The 16383-nt window shown below is 36.9% G+C and overlaps 1 long non-coding RNA gene across 1 annotated transcript in view; it reads left to right on the top strand.

Annotated features, from left to right (window-relative positions):
- The window catches only part of LOC105499807 (uncharacterized), a 124117-nt gene extending 111329 nt beyond the window's left edge, over nt 1-12788 (top strand). Inside the window, exon 6 of the long non-coding RNA XR_011618122.1 lies at nt 12680-12788. This is a non-coding gene — a long non-coding RNA (uncharacterized lncRNA). The remainder of the gene's footprint in view (nt 1-12679) is intronic.
- Nucleotides 12789-16383: the final 3595 nt, after the last annotated feature.

Raw genomic sequence — 16383 nt, 5'->3', positions numbered from 1 at the left:
GGAACTTTAAGATTTAGTGACTGCCCTGTTGGATTTTGGACTTGCATGGGGCCTGTAGCCCCTTTGTTTTGGCCAATTTCTCCCATGTGGAATGGGCATCTTTACCCAGTGCCCATACTGACATTGTGTCTCGGAAGTAACTAACTTGCTTTTGATTTTACAGGCTCATAGGCAGAAGGGATTTGCCTTGTCTCAGATGAGACCTTGGACTGTGGACTTTTGAGTTAATGCTGAAATGAGTTAAGACTTTGGGGGACTGTTGGGGAGGCATGATTGGTTTTGAAATGTGAGGACATGAGATTTGGGAGGGGCCAGGGACAGAATGATACGGTTGGCTGTGTCCCCCACCCAAATCTCACCTCAAATTGTAATAATTCCCACATGTCAAGGGTGGGGCCAGGTGGAGATAATTGAATCATAGCGGTGACTTCTGCCCTACTGTTCCCATGGTAGTGAATACATCTCAGGAGATCTGATGGTTTTATAAGTGGGAGTTAACCTGCACAAGCTCTCTTGCCTGCTGCCATGTAAGATGAGACTTTGCTTCTTATTTGCCTTCTGCCATGATTGTAAGGCCTCCCCAGCCTTGTGGAATTGTGATCCATTAAACCTCTTTCCTTTATAAATTACCCAGTCTCAGTTATGTCTTTATTAGTAATATAAGGACAGACTAATACACTATCTTTCCACATTATTGTCATTTAGAACTATAATTAACAAGCTTTGGGCTGGGCACGGTGGCTCACACCTGTAATCCCAGCACTTTGGAAGGTTAGGTGGGTAGATCACGAGGTCAGGAGTTCGAGACCAGCCAGGCCAATATGGTGAAACCCCACCTTTAATAAAAATACAAAAATTAGCCAGGCGTGGTGGTGTGCGCCTGTAGTTCCAGTTACTCAGGAAACTGAGGCAGAAGAATTCTCTTGAATACAGGAGGCAGAGATTGCAGTGAGCCAAGACCATGCCACTGCACTCCAGCCTAGGCGACAGAGTGAGTCTCCGTCTCAAAAACACACAAACAAACAAACAAAAAGCCAAGCTGTTTACTGCTTTTTACATGTCACTGATGAGCAATTAAAATAGGGCTACCTGTTTTTCCTTCCTCTTTGAAGTAATTGCTTTCTCTTCCCCACATGTCTGGAGACCAAAAATCTGAGATTAGGGTGCCAGTATGATGAGTTCTGGTGATTATTTTTTTTCCTATTTATAGACAGTGGCCTTCTCATTGCGTCCTCACATGGAAGGGAGAGCAAGCTCTCTAATGTCTGTTATAAGGACACTAATTCTATCAGATAAAGGCCCCACCCTTATGAACTCATCAAATCTTAATTACTTCCTTAGAGGCCCCATCTCCAAATACAACCATGGAGGGTGTATTAGTTAGTTTTCCCACTGCTATAAAGATACCACTTGAGACTACATAATTCATAAACTAAGGAGATTTAAGTGACTCACATTTCCTCATGGCTGGGGAGGCCTTAGGAAAATTACAATCATGGCAGAAGTGGAAGCAGGCACATCTTACAGGGTGGCAGGCGAGAGAGCCAGAGAGCGAAGAAGGAACTTGCCAATAACTTAACAAAACTATCAGATCTCATGAGAACTCACTCACAATCATGAGAACAGCATGGGTGAAACCACCCCTATGATTTAATCACCACTTACCAGCTTCCTCCCTCACCACCTGGGGGTTACAATATGAGATGAGATTTGGGTGGAAACACAGAGACAAACCATTTCATTCTGCCACTGGCTCCTCCCAAATCTCATGTCTTTTCACATTTCAAAACTAATTATGCCTTTCCAACAGTCCCCCAAAGTCTTAACTCATTTCAACAGTAACTCAAAAGTCCACAGTCCAAACTCTCATCTGAGACAAGGCAAGTCCCTTCTACCTATGAGCCCGCAAAATCAAAAGCAAGTTAGTTACTTCCAAGACACTATGGGGGTAAAGGCATTGGATAAATGTTCTAATTCCAAATTGGAGAAATTGGCCAAAACAAAGTGACTGCAGGCCCCATGCAAGTATGGAATCCAACAGGGCAGTCATTATATGTTAAAGCTCCAAAATGATCTCCTTTGACTCCATATCTCACATCCAGGTCACTCTGGCACAAGAGGTGGGTTCCCATGATCTTGGGCAGCTCTGCCCCTGTGGCTTTGCAGGGTATAGCCCCACTCTCAGCTGCTTTCACAGGCTAGCATTGAGTATCTGGCTTTTCCAGGTGCACAGTGCTAGCTGTCTGTGGATCTATCATTTTTGGGTCTGGAGGATGGTGGCCTTCTTCTCACATTCTACTAGACAGTGCCTCAGTGAGGACTGTGTGTAGGGGCTCCAACCCCACATTTACCTTCTGCACTGCCCTAGCAGAGGTTCTCCATGTGAGCTCCACCCCTGCAGAGAACTTCTGCCTGGACAAACAGGTATTTCCATAAATCCTCTGTAATCTAGGCAGAGGTCCCCAAACCTCAATTTTTGAGTTCTGTGCTCCCACAGACCCAACACCACATGGAAGCCACCAAGGCTTGGGTCTTGTACCCTCTGAAACAATGGCCCGAACTGTACTTTGGTCCCTTTTAGCCAAGGCTGGAGCTGGAGCAGCTGGGACACAGGGCATCAAATCTTGATGCTGCACACAGCAGGAGGCCATGGGCCTGGCCCATTAAACCAGTTTTTTCTTCTTGGCCTCTGGACCTGTGATGGGAGGGGCTGCCAGCAAGATCTCTGAAATGCCCTGGAGACATTTTCCCCATTGTCTTGGTGACTAACAATAGGCTTTTCATTACTTATGCAAATTTCTGCAACTGGCTTAAATTTCTCCCGGGAAAATGGAGTTTTCTTTTCCATTGCATTGGCAGGTTGCAAATAATCCAAACTTTTATGCTCTACTTCCTCTTGAACACTTTGCAACTTAGAAATTTCTTCTGGCAGATACCATAAAGCATCTCTGTCAAGTTCAAAGTTCCACAGATCTCTAGGGCAGGGGCAAAATACCACCAGTCTCTTTGTTAAACATAGCAAGAATGACTTTTACTCCAGTTCCCAATAGGTTTCTCATCTCCATCCGAGACCACCTCAGCCTGGACTTCATTGTTCACATCACTATCCACATTTTGGTCAAAACCATACAATGAGTCTCTAGGAAGCTCCAAACTTTCTCACATCTTCCTGCCTTCTTCTGAGCCCTCCAAACGGTTCCAACCTCTGCCCATTACCCAGTTCCAAAGTCACTGTCACGTTTTCAAATATCTTAATAGCAGCACCCCACTCTCTGTGCTATCAATTTACTGAATTAGCCCATTTTTCACACTGCTATAAGGATATTCTCAAGACTAGGTAATTCATGAACAAAGGAAGTTTAATCGACTCACAGTTCTGCATGGCTCGGGAGACCTCAGGAAACTTACAATCATGGTGGAAGGGAAAGCAGGCACATCTTACATGGTGGCAGGTGAGAGAGCCAGCAAGCGAGTAAGAAACTTGCCAAACACTTACAAAACCATTAGATCTCCTGAGAATTCACTCATTATCATGATAACAGCATGAGAGAAACCACCCCCATTATCCCAATCATCCCCCACCAGATTACCCTCTCAACACCTGGGGATTACAATTCGAGATGTGATTTGGGTGGGGATACAGAGTCAAACCGTATCAGGGGGATTAGGGCTTCCACACATGAATTTTGGGAGGACATAAATATATAGTCCATACCTCTCATGTGCTACATACCAGTATTTCAGTCAATGATGCACTGCATATACTATGGTGTTTTCATAAGATTATAATAGAGTTGAAAAGTTCCTTTTGCCTAGTAACATTGTAGCAAAGTGCAATATTCATATGTTTGTGGTAATTCTGGTATAAATAAACCCACTCTACTGCCAGTAATATAAATGTGCAATTCATAAAATTATGTGTAGTAAATAATATTTGATGATGACAACAAACAAGTATTTTGCTGGTTATATTTTGTGAAAGGAAAATAAATCTTGGGACCCCAAAATCACTAAGCTAAAGAAAAAAGTTAAGCTGGGAACTGCTTAGGGCAAACCTGCCTCCTATTCAATTCAAAGTCATTTTTCTACTCACTGAGATAAATGTGTATCTGATTGCCTCCTTTGGAAAGGGTAATCAGAAACTCAAAAGAATGCAACCATTTGTTTCATCTACCTGTGATCTGGAAGCCCCTTCCTTTGCTTTGAGTTGTCCCACCTTTCTGGACTGAACCAATGTTCATCTTACATATATTGATGGATGTCTTGTGTTTCCCTAAAATGTATAAAACCAACCTGTACCCTGACCACCTCGGGCACATGTCGTCAGGACCTCCTGAGGCTGTGTCATGGGGTGTGCATCCTGAACTTTGGCAAAATAAACTTCCTAATTGTCTGAGACCTGTATCAGATATTTTGGGTTCACAGTATTCACTATGCTATCTGTAATTTTCATCACTATTTTAGAATGTACTTCTTCTGAAATAATGTTAACTATAAAACAGTCTGAGGTCAGTCCTTCAGGAGGTATTCCAGAATGAGGCATTGTTATCATAAAAGATGACAACTCCTTGCCTGTTATTGCCACTGAAGAACTTCCAGTGGGACAAGTTGTGGAGGTGGACAACAGTGATACTGACAGTCCTGACCCTGTGTAGCCCTAGGCAAATGTGTGTTTGTGTCTTCAAAGAAAAAGTTTAAAAAGTAAAATAAATTTAAAAATAGAGGAAAGCTTATAGAATAAGGATATAAATAATTAAGATATGTTTGTACAGCTGTGTCATGTGTTTATTTTTTAAGCTAAATGTTATTACAAAGGATTCAAAAAGTTGAACCTGTATAACGTAAACAAGTTACAGCAAGATAAGGTTAATTTATTATTGAAGGAAGAAAGCTGTTTTTAATGTATTTAGTGTAGTCTAAGTGTTCAATTTTTATAAAGTCTGTAGTAGTTTACAATAAGGCCTTCACATCCATTCCCCACTCACTCACAGACTCACCCAGACTAACTTCCAGTCCTGTAAGCTCCATTCATGGTTAAGTGCCCTATACAGGTGTGCCATATTTATCTTTTATACCATACATTTACTTTAAGTTTTCTATGTTTAGGTGCACAAGTACTTTCCATTGTGTTACAATTGCCTATGTATTCAGTACAGTAAAATGCTGTACACATTGTAGCCTGGGAGAAATAGGCTGTACCATATAGCTTAGGTGTATAGTATGCTATCCCATCTAGGTTTGTGTATGTACACTCTATGATGTTTACACAATGATGAAAGCTGCCTAACAACACATTTTTCGAAACACATTCCCATAGTTAAGCAGTGCATGATATGTACGGATTCCTACAAATTGAGATGAAAACAGAAACAGAAATGAGCTAATAAAAAATTATGCAAGTGTTTAATTAACTTTTTCTTTAATAAGAGATGATTCAGAGGATAAGCATACAAATAACTAGTAAACACTTAGAAAGGTTAATTGCGTTTGTATCCTGGAAAATGCAAAGTTTTTCTTATTCATGTTTGTAAATATATGAATGATTCTCATGCAAGAAATATTAGTGGTAAATGACACTCCTGGCTTGTTTGGTGCCAGATACTATGCTAAACACTTTACCTGAATTATTTAATGTTATTGTAAAACAGCATTTTGGGATACACATCCTTAACCCCAAGCTACAGATGGGGAATCTGAGAACCAGTGAGGTTAGGTAAGATGTACCGCTTAAAGTCATATAGGTTACAAATAGTAAATCTGAGCCAGAACCTGGATCTAGATCACACATTTCTGTGGCCTCTCATTACTGACAGCAACAGCAGATACATTCAGTAGGTAGTAGACACTGTTCTAAACACTTAATATGAATTAATTTAATTCTACAGCAGGCTTATTAATAGCATAAATAGTCAGTAGAATCAAAATTTCAATTCTGGAAGACTGACTCTAAAGTCCACGGCCATAATCCACACTAAAATGCAAAGAGCTAAAACCTGCTGCTTGGGGAGATTCAGAGTCTGAAACAGAAATTTGTCTTTGACCTTTTAAAAAATATTTTTTTCAGACAGGCACAGACAGGTATATTATTCTGCACAGACACACGTTAGGGTGTGTTATCATTGGGGGAAAACAACAGCTCTTATTGACAGGATTAAAAACAAGTGAAACAAGTGACAAGTGATCCTACTGTAGGGAAATGCCAGCAACTGTGGTGTTTTTTTTTTTTTTTTTTTGACGGAGTTTCGCTCTTCTTGCCAAGGCTGGAGTGCAGTGAGGCGATCTCGGCTCACTGCAACCTCTGCCTCCCGGGTTCAAGCGATTCTCCTCCTTCAGCCTCCCTGAGTAGCTGGGATTACAGGCATACACCACCACGCCTGGCTAATTTTGTGTTTTTAGTAGAGACGGGGTTTCTCCATGTTGGACAGGCTGGTCTCCAACTTCCAACCTCAGATGATCCCCCGGCCTCGGGCTCCAAGGTGCTGGGATTACAGGCGTGAGCCACCGTGCCTGGCAACCAGCAACTGTTAATAAGGACTGCTTTTCATTTACATTGAGTAAAACAAGAAAAAAGTGGAATTTCATCATTTTTATTTCAACTCGAATACATTCTCAATCACCTCCCTGCAACTTTCTGCATTAACTCAGTGGTAGTAAATAGTTTGCCAGCTATTGACAAACGTTAATAAATTGTTCTACATCAAGAGCAACAAATATTACTCACTTGCATATTACACAGTGGTGGCAAAAGTGCAAAAATCAAACCATGTAATCCTTGTGCTCTCTAATCAGTTGTGAATGAAGTTAATTTGAGAACTTTTGGAATGAGAAGCCAGGTTTTTGCCAAACAGCAATCACAAAAAGCATTACCCTTTTGCCGCTGACAGGAAAGTTCAAAAATTCCGTCGTGTTCCAGTTTCTCAGCAGTTGATAAAGGTTAATAAAACAAGGTTTTAGGAAGACTGTGTTTGTACATTTTTTATGCTCTTAAAGGACAGTTCTCATTAGCTCCACATGGCTCAGTTCTCATACTCTTCTCATATTTCAACTGGAGCGTGTCCCTACTTCCTGTTTTGCATGAACCAATAAACTGTGGATAGAGCTCCCAATTATGATAGCTGAGGAGAGAGATGATGCCCTTTAAGTAACCTTAGCCAGTGACAGTAAATGGTAAGAGGAGATAAGATTTGCACTAAAGTCTCATGGGAAGAGAACATCTGTTTTGTGGAATTATAAACATTAAATTAGAATGAGCAATTGATTATTTTGTAGAATTCCCGAGGTACTTGGGTAGCAAATTTTTTATGGGATTTTACAAATGGCAAGTAATTTCTTCCAGGTTGAGGAAATGTTGTATCTCATATTTAACAGTGTCTGTATGTTTCATTCTCTTATACCTCAGCAATTTGATATTTACATATGAATAACACTGTTGTTTCAGAAAGTATTATTAATTTTCAAATTATTTTGAGAATATGCTACATGGCAAAATACTATACCTTTAAGAAAATAAATGCACTCTTAGCTTACAAAAAATAAAAACTTATTTGAGTTCACAAAAATAACTTATTTCTGAGTAATTATAATTTTTTCTAACAATTTCTCTGGACTTCACTTTTTCATCTTCAAAATGTGAACATAGTGCATATATTCCTGGTTTCGTAGGGAGGATTAGAGGAACTATTTCATATAAAATGCTTATACTGTATAGTGCATAATAAGTACTCAACAAATATTAACTGTTAGTACTGTCATTTTAGTATATTTATTATTATTAGGTAGTTTAATAGCTTATTAGATAAGGTTTATGCAGGTAACAAAATACATATGGACCTCAACAGCTCATTTGGAAACTATTTCTCATAATATATTGTAGACAACGTGAAGAAATATAAGCATGATTGTGTTTCTGACTGACTGCATTATACCTGATTGTACTGTAATACAACTAGAGAGAGATTTATAATTGTATACCACAGGACACTAGCTCAAACCTTGTCCTGATTATGATTATTTTCAGTGAGTTAGATAAAGTAGTTAAGTATTTGCTCATCAAATTCATGGATAAAGTTGTAAGGGATAGCAAGTAGTTTTGGTGAGGGAATTAGAATGTAAAAACATATGGGCAAGCTGGGATGATAGACAAAATATATCAGAATGAAATTTAATAAAAATTGATATAAATCTACACCCTTGGGATCAAAAATCCAGTACACATATTCATATTTGGGGGCATCATTTCGTAGCAGCACTTGTAGAAGACAGTTTAGTGTCAGTGGTAAACTCAATATGAATCACAGTATAATTTGTGTCATTTTCCAAAAGAAAGAATGCTATCTTAGACTGCATAAATGAAAGTGTAGTGACTAAAATGAGAGAGACACTTAACTTCACTTTGTCCAATAGTAATTAACAGTTTACTCAGTTTGGAGAGGAGTTAAAATGTTTAAAGTGAATCATAAGAAATGAAGACTATTCAGAGTAGAATGATTTTTCAAAATGATGGAAGGAACTGAGGCTATCTAACCTGGAGAGGCACGACTAAGGTGGGACAGGGCACCTGTTCTCTGAAGATCAGTTATGTGTGGGATTGTTGGACATTTAAAACGTAAGAATAATGTTCTGCCATTCTGTTACCTTCCACTCAGGGGGAAAAGATTAAAAAAACACAATTGTTAAGAGTCTTAAATGTGAGTGCTGTAGAGGCAGAAAAACAAAGGGCTGGAAAATGATAGCAGTAAGAGAGTTTTTACTTTATTTTAGGTTACCAGAAAAGACCTTCTGAGGAGGTGAGTTTTGAGATAAGAACTGAAAGATGAGTAAATGAGATAAAGATATTCCAGGAAACAAGAATCACAAGAATAACAAAAATGGTTTTATTGATTTGTTCAAGGAATAAATTTAGGCCAATGTGGATGATGATTAGGAAGAGAAGGACAAAGTTATTACACACAAAGACACAATGTAAAAAGTATATAATGTCTTATTTTATGTGGGTTCTTTTAACGGAAAACACACAATGTATTATATGTCTCCTAAATCTTGAGTAACAAACAATGTTAGTGTATATGACTTTATTCTTGAACAGCTTTCTGCATATTCTTCCACATTATGGACATATTATTTTATTATTGAATATATCATTTTATTATTCATAGCCCTATGCAAATTTCTTTATTTTTTTTTGCTTAAAAATTTCACCTATTTTCTCATTTATTGAGTAGTTTATCATTTCCTTAATGACTTATTGAAGATTTTTATGTGCTAGATAGTAATCCTTGGTCTAGTATATGCATTGAAAATATATTTTCCTAGTTAGTGATTTGCCTCTTCATTCACTTTATTAATTCTTTTCAAGAAAAGAAGTTCTTATATGTAATGTAGTAAAATTTATCATTTCTTTTAGCAATTGTTTTGAATGTATAGAAGATGTGATTATAGACAAGATCATATAGGGAGAAAAGGTACAGAGAAAAGAGAGGGAGGCTAAGACCAGGTCTTGAAATCTTCGTGATTTACTGTCTCCATTTTGTGTTTCAGATGAAACATTTGAGAAAAGCCCAATTTATTTTCCTTTGAAGATAACTTGTACACCTGCTTAGATGATTATAGATTTTTTGTGCTTGTACTTAAAAAACAGTTTGCCAGTTTATGGCTAACCCTGGTTGTCTTTTCATTGACTTTTCTAATCACATGATGAGACTTTTCAAAGTATTTATTCAGCTTTTCCACTAGTTCAGAAACAACGATGCCTTGGATTAAATAGCTTCAGTTTCATGACTTCTTGTTTCTTTTTCTGGACACTGCATACCTGGATCTGTCCATATCTACAATCCTCTCTCATCATTTTCATTTCTTCATTCTCTATCTCTACATTGTGGTGAAGTTTCTTAAGCCTGTCATTCTCATTGCTAGCTTGACTGCTGATATTTTTATTTGTCTCTTTGTTGCTTCAAGCAAAGCTTTTCATTTTGCCATTAAAATTTGATGTTGTTTTTAAATAGGTTTTGTTCATTTTTTCATTTAACCAACTGGAAGCTCCTTGTACTTCTCAGTGTTTTGACTTATCTTCACTTCCTATTTCATAGTCTTTTCAAAAAATTGTATTAATAAAGCAAAACTTTACTCTCTTATTTCTACCAATAAGTAATGCCCTCGTATAAAATAAGTATGTTAATGTCTCTTTAGTCTATTTTCTCTTTTATCACCGTAACTGTCACTTGTCATAATTCCTAGTAATGGATGCAGACTAACTTCAAGCTAAACTACTAATTATAGCTTTTATCATTACCTAAAATGCTTTGAGTTTAATTTATGTTTCTTTAATATGTTTATCAACATGGTTTTATGCTATATACATATAATCTGAATGTACTATTTAATTTTTTGTTTCTTCCAACCCTCAAGAAATGATAATTTTATTTTATAGGGTAGAAGAAACTGAATTTAGGTGTAGGAATATACCATTTTTCAAGGGATTATCTTAGTGCTAAATAGGTAGAGTGAGTAAGAAATCCACTGTATCCAGACCCAGGCTGTTCAGATAAATCTCTGCAAGGGAGGAAGCCTCAGTGCTGTGGGTCAAACCCAGATGAATAATTACACTTTAACAAATTAGATAATATTTTTCTCATAGGAAATTGTGGAGAAAACAGTAGTGTATATCTGCAGGATTAGGGATGGGTGACCACCTGATAAAGATTCTAGACAATCAATAGTGTCTTTATTAAAAAACTTTGACTTCTCACAATTAATATAATAGCCAGGGCAAAAATTCTCTAATTATTATTCTTGGCATAGCATATAGTACAGAACTTTCACACGTACTCATTAAATCCTTTTTTGACAACAGTGGTAGTGATAGGGATGATCCAGACAAAATGAAATATCACCAAGTGACCTGTTAAAGATAGAAACAGTCAATCAAATTCCACTAACATTGACTGAATACATACTGGGCTGCAAGCTCTATGCTGAATGGGAGGGTGCAAGGCTTGGTGAGAGCACATTTTTGCCCCCCCTGGGAATATCTCATAAATGACATTCTTGATGCCCTTCACTTTTACTTTTTCATCTTCATGCATGCTTCTCTCTCTCTCTCTTTTTATTTTTCAGGAGGAAACTTTGAAAATCTGATGTAGCACAGAAAAATAAAATATATCTTTTACTTATAGCAGTGGTCAGCAAACCATAGCCTATGGGCCAAGTCTTGTCTGCTACCAGCTTTTGTCAATAAAGCTTTTTTTTGGCATGAAGATACGCCCATTAATTTATGTATTTTCTGTGGTTGCTTTTGTGCTATGATAGTGGAAATGAGTAGTTGACCCAGAGACTATATGGCCCACAAAGCTAAAAAAAATACTATATGGCTTTTTACAAAAAAAGTTTGGTGATCCCCTCAAAAAACTGTTAATCTACATTGGCTGATAGAATTCCATCCACCTTCAGTGACCAGTATTCACATGTTGGTAAATTTTAAGTGTTTCTTTCAATCTCACTTTTTATCCCCTCTTTTATTATTCTCATTTGTGGCCATAAATAAGTTAGTTCAAAGAAACACATTAATTGATTTAAATTATCAGGTGTCAACATTACTGGGTAAAATTGCCTGTATGTACCAATGGAATATATCATTACCAAGAAGAGCATTGTTTTAGCATTGCCATGTATATTCTAACTCTGTCTCCTTTTACTTTGCCCGCTACCCCTGTGCTTTAGCTACACTAGCCTTTTTTTTGAACTTGCGAAGCATGATCATTTTGCAGTGTACATTTTGGGACTGTACACTTGCCCTTCTCTGTGCCTGGGATGCTTTTAACTCCCTTGTTTGTTCAACTCTCTCTTATGTTCAAATATTACCTTCACTGAAAGGCTTTCCTTGACCATCTAATCTATAATAGCCCCCTTCTTTCACAGAACTCTCACTTTAAAACACTCAGTGACCCCTATTATTTGCTGATATTATATGGAATAATAATTTCTTGTGTCTCCCTACCAGAGTGTTGTCTCCTTTAGAATAGAGACATTTTATTTGACTCGATGTTATATTCCCACAGCTTATAACAGTGCTAGGAATTTAGTAGGTACTCAACCAATATTTGTAGAATGAATGAATAATCGGATCTAAGAAATACATTAAAGAGACAGTATGTCTAAGTGGTTAGGTAAATATAGTTGACATAAATTTAACTTCTTCTAAGTGAACTTGAGCAAGTTACTTTTCTGAACCTCAGTTTCCTCATTTGAAAAAATGAGATAATAACAGTACTTATTCTCCCAGAGTTTCTGTGTGAATTAAAGCCTGTATGTAAAAGTTCAAACATACTGTATAGCATGATGGGCGCTTAAAGAAGAAAATTATTACCATTAATGTGGTAATTCTTGGCATTACCAAAATGCCAAGGATAACCAGGAAAGCTTTAACACAGAAAGCTTAATGCTAGCTATTGGAAAATGTACCTTTTTTTTCATCATAAATCAGATTATGTTACATCAGCCAATCTATGATCTCGCAAGTTAGTGTTGTCACAAATTGAATCCTTGGAATTGGGAATATTAAGTTATTGTATTCAAAAATATTTATTGAGAACCTAAACTCTGTGTTAGGTACTGTTGAGCACATTTTTGACAATTTTCTGTGGTGTTTTTTCTTTTTTCTTTTTTTTTTTTTTTTTTTTTGCAGTCTCTTATATGTTCACCAAAGAAAGCGATCCCTAAGCCAAGATCTTGGCAAGAACCAGCGTCAAGGGGATGTTCATCCAGTAATCCTGAAATGTTGGACACCGAAGAAGAGAATCAAGATGAAAACCTGTGAGGTTTCATGAGATTTCTATAGTAGTTTGTTCTGCTTACACTTCAAAAGTATGCTAGACTTTCAACTTAGTATAACATTGTCATTTCTACTGATGTATTTCATGAGTATAGGAACCAACTCTCCTGATTTTATCAGGACTAAAGGAGTTTTTGGGACAGGAAAATTATAGTTTTAAAAACAGTAGAGCCCCAGCAAACTGGGACAAGTTGGTCACGCTATCCATTGAGGATGTATATGTATGCATATTTTTATGTATGCTAATTCATATCTCATAATTTACATGTCATATTTATACTAGGAATCAGGTGTGTTAAATCCATGATATACATATGTTTATATCCCAAAATCTATGTAATTACCATCTATTTCTAAAAAAAAAAATCTAGAGACAACAGTAATTATGAAATGCTATTTTAATATATTTTGGACCATATCTCATCATACCATATTTAATAGGACCTCATTTGTTAGGGCTAGCTACCTGAAAATCTTGAGCAGCCAAAAGTTTAACTCATTTCATGGGACACATTATATAGCAAGTGTTCATTTCTCCCATCCTCTCTTCATGTCCCCAGTTATGTGAACAGGAATTTTTTGTTGGAATAGAACAAATTCTTTATTTTTGCTATGTTACAAATAATGGAAAAACTTGCATACATGGCCACTTTGGAGGATAGACACTTTTCATCATTTAACAAAATAGTGTAAATACATAAGATCATGCCATCATTTTTATTAATCAATGCTGTTACTTTCTCTGAAAGACTTGTTCTATTTCCTTGAGCTCATTGTGATGAATCTTGAGTCTCCCCTCAAGAATTAAGCTGTGTTCTGGAAGACGAAAAGCAGCCCTCCCCAAAGTTATGCCAAGACATATTTGAATATGCTTTTCTATTATATCTAGATATCTGGATGGAAAAATTAGACTGGGGATTTATTTTTAAAAGGGATACATTTCATACTTGGTATTTGAAAATACACTAGCACAGCTCTTGGAAATAAACAGTAATCTAAAAATTCTGATATGATATCCTACTGCCCAATGCTGTTTCTTCTTTTTATTGGATTGGTGCAATTACTTTTGCACCAACATAATATATTTTGATTTCTGCCACCCTCTTCTTGATGTGAGTGATGCCATTTGAGAATTGCAAGCTTCTTGAAGACAGATAAGTAGTTTATGCTTGTGTTCCCAGCAGTTAGCATGACGTCTGGTAAAGGAAGGTATTCAAGAAATGTTAGTTAAATATATAAAGAAGAAAATAAAAGTTAAAATGATTCCCCAAGAATGTCTATATTTTATCCAGAAAATTTCAAATCCAATAGTAGCTATATATATTTACATACACAAAGCATTAAACATCCCCAATGATCTCATTGAATCTCAAGATTTTACCAAGGCCAATTTTAGTAGCTTTGTTTCTGGGTGATTTTATACAGAAATAGTAATGATAATGATAGTGATAATGATAGGAATAATAATAGGAAGAGTAGTGACTTTTTGTCTTTGTGTATCAATTCATTCAACAAATTTGACCAAGTGCCTACTACATGCCAAAGCCCTTTTGGTGCTTTGGGTAAAATGGTGAGTATGACAAAGTTCCTCCTCTCAAGGAGGTTACAGTCTTTAGCTTTCTTTTGAGCTCCACTTCCATCATCCTGGATGCCAAACGAATATTTATGCCTCAATGTTCCATAGTGATCTCAAACTCAAAATGTTTAAAACTGACTTCCTTTCCCTCTACCAAACCAAATCCTCCCATATTTTTAATTTTAGAGTAAATCCCATGAGGGCAGGGATAATGTATATCTTACTTTTAATGGGTATAATTGGTGCCTCCTATGGAGCCTGACTTATAGAAGATTTTCAATAAATGTTTGTTCTGAGGCAGCATCTTACCACCACCCCCCTCACTGTCCAACAGAGACAAGTCCTGTGGCTTCTAAATTCTTATAATCTCCTCTCCACATCTAACATAGCAGCCTTCACAGACAATTCTGTACCAAATTGTCCACGCATGCATTTATATTTACTCTTAAATTGGAAGCTCTTTAGGAATAAAAACTGTCTGAATCATCTGTCATTACCACAGATCCCTGAATATTGTAAAATAACGGTAGATGCTTATTGAGTTAAATAATGTTCAAAATACCTCAGTTCAAAAAACCTCAGTTTATGGTGACTGAGTACTTATTTTTAAGGAATTCTAGTGGCCTTATTGTTGATGATTCTGTAGGATCACTCTAGAGAAATCATAGCAGTAATAATAATATCTAATATCTATGATGACACATGCAAAGTGCCAAGCATAGTGTTAAGTGCTTTCCTTAACTACTGTACAAAATATTCTCCAAATTTATTATAGCATCCATTTTATAGATGAGAAGACTGAAACAAAGATAAAGCAAGTGACTTACTTAAGTTCATGCAAATAGGAATTAAATCACTACTGGTTACCTGGTTACATAGTCCCACAATATTTTTTCATACATAATTTTTTGCTGAAGAAGCACATTCATTCCTACATAGGTTAAACGAAAGATGTGTCCATTTGCATTCCAAGATATTCTTACTGGCTATTCAGAGCCCCAGAGTTACGAGATAATGCGCTGATCATCATTTTGGCAGGCAATTTCTGTAGTCTGGAAGGTGAACCAGAAATTCTTCTGATGTTAATTTGAATTTCCCTTCAAATGTAAGCCACTGGAGATGAGCCATACTTTTGGTTGTGTGAAGTCAGAGTGCAGGCCACTGATAACCTAAGGCTGGGGACGAGTCAAAAGGCACCTCCTTATCACTGTAATGCTTTTTATAGGAGGAATTTGGGATAGAGGGTTATTTAAAAATTCAGGAAAGGAAAAATATGGCATGCTTCTGTGATTGACATGGATATTTGAGGAACTAAAAGGTCATTTTTATTTGAAATAAAAATACACATTTGTGTTGTTAAGCAAGTTTTTCCACCATAGCATCTATGACAGCCTTTTGTTCAGCTTTGTGTGTTGAGAGGAAACCCTTATATTTTAACTAACTGAAAGGTGTCAGAGCATAAGTGCTTCTAACCATGCCCAGGCTCCTTTAAAATGTCCTCATTTAAGGTCAATAAAGCAAAACTTTTATCTATTTTATTATGAAAACATTTCAGTTGGAAATCTCTAAATTCTTGCTGGAAATGTGAGTGTTTAATGCCTAAACAACAAAAGGACTTGGCATTTGAGATAATTACTTTGATAAAGAATGTACTTGCTTAGTGCACAGTTTCAGGTGGACATGGGAAAGCCATTGCAATATACCGAATGACAACTGAAGATAAATGGCTCTGAATTTACTGTCTTGTAACAGTGGTGTGCTCTGCTTTGATTAATGATTTTATTTTGCATTGGTTTCTTCCACTGCTTACCATGTCCTAGCCACCAGAATACCACACTTTAGTGCCCTGCCCTGCTCCTTTATGCTTTAGCTATACGATACAGTTCTTCATTCCCTAGGCATATTCCTGCCTCTTTGTTTTTGTTTCCTGAGGGTAGCATGCCTTCTTTCCCATGATAAATGCTTACTCATTCATCAAGGC

This window comes from Macaca nemestrina, chromosome X (assembly GCF_043159975.1).
Source record: "Macaca nemestrina isolate mMacNem1 chromosome X, mMacNem.hap1, whole genome shotgun sequence".
NCBI lineage: Eukaryota > Metazoa > Chordata > Mammalia > Primates > Cercopithecidae > Macaca > Macaca nemestrina.
This window is presented reverse-complemented; position numbering and strand designations above follow the sequence as displayed.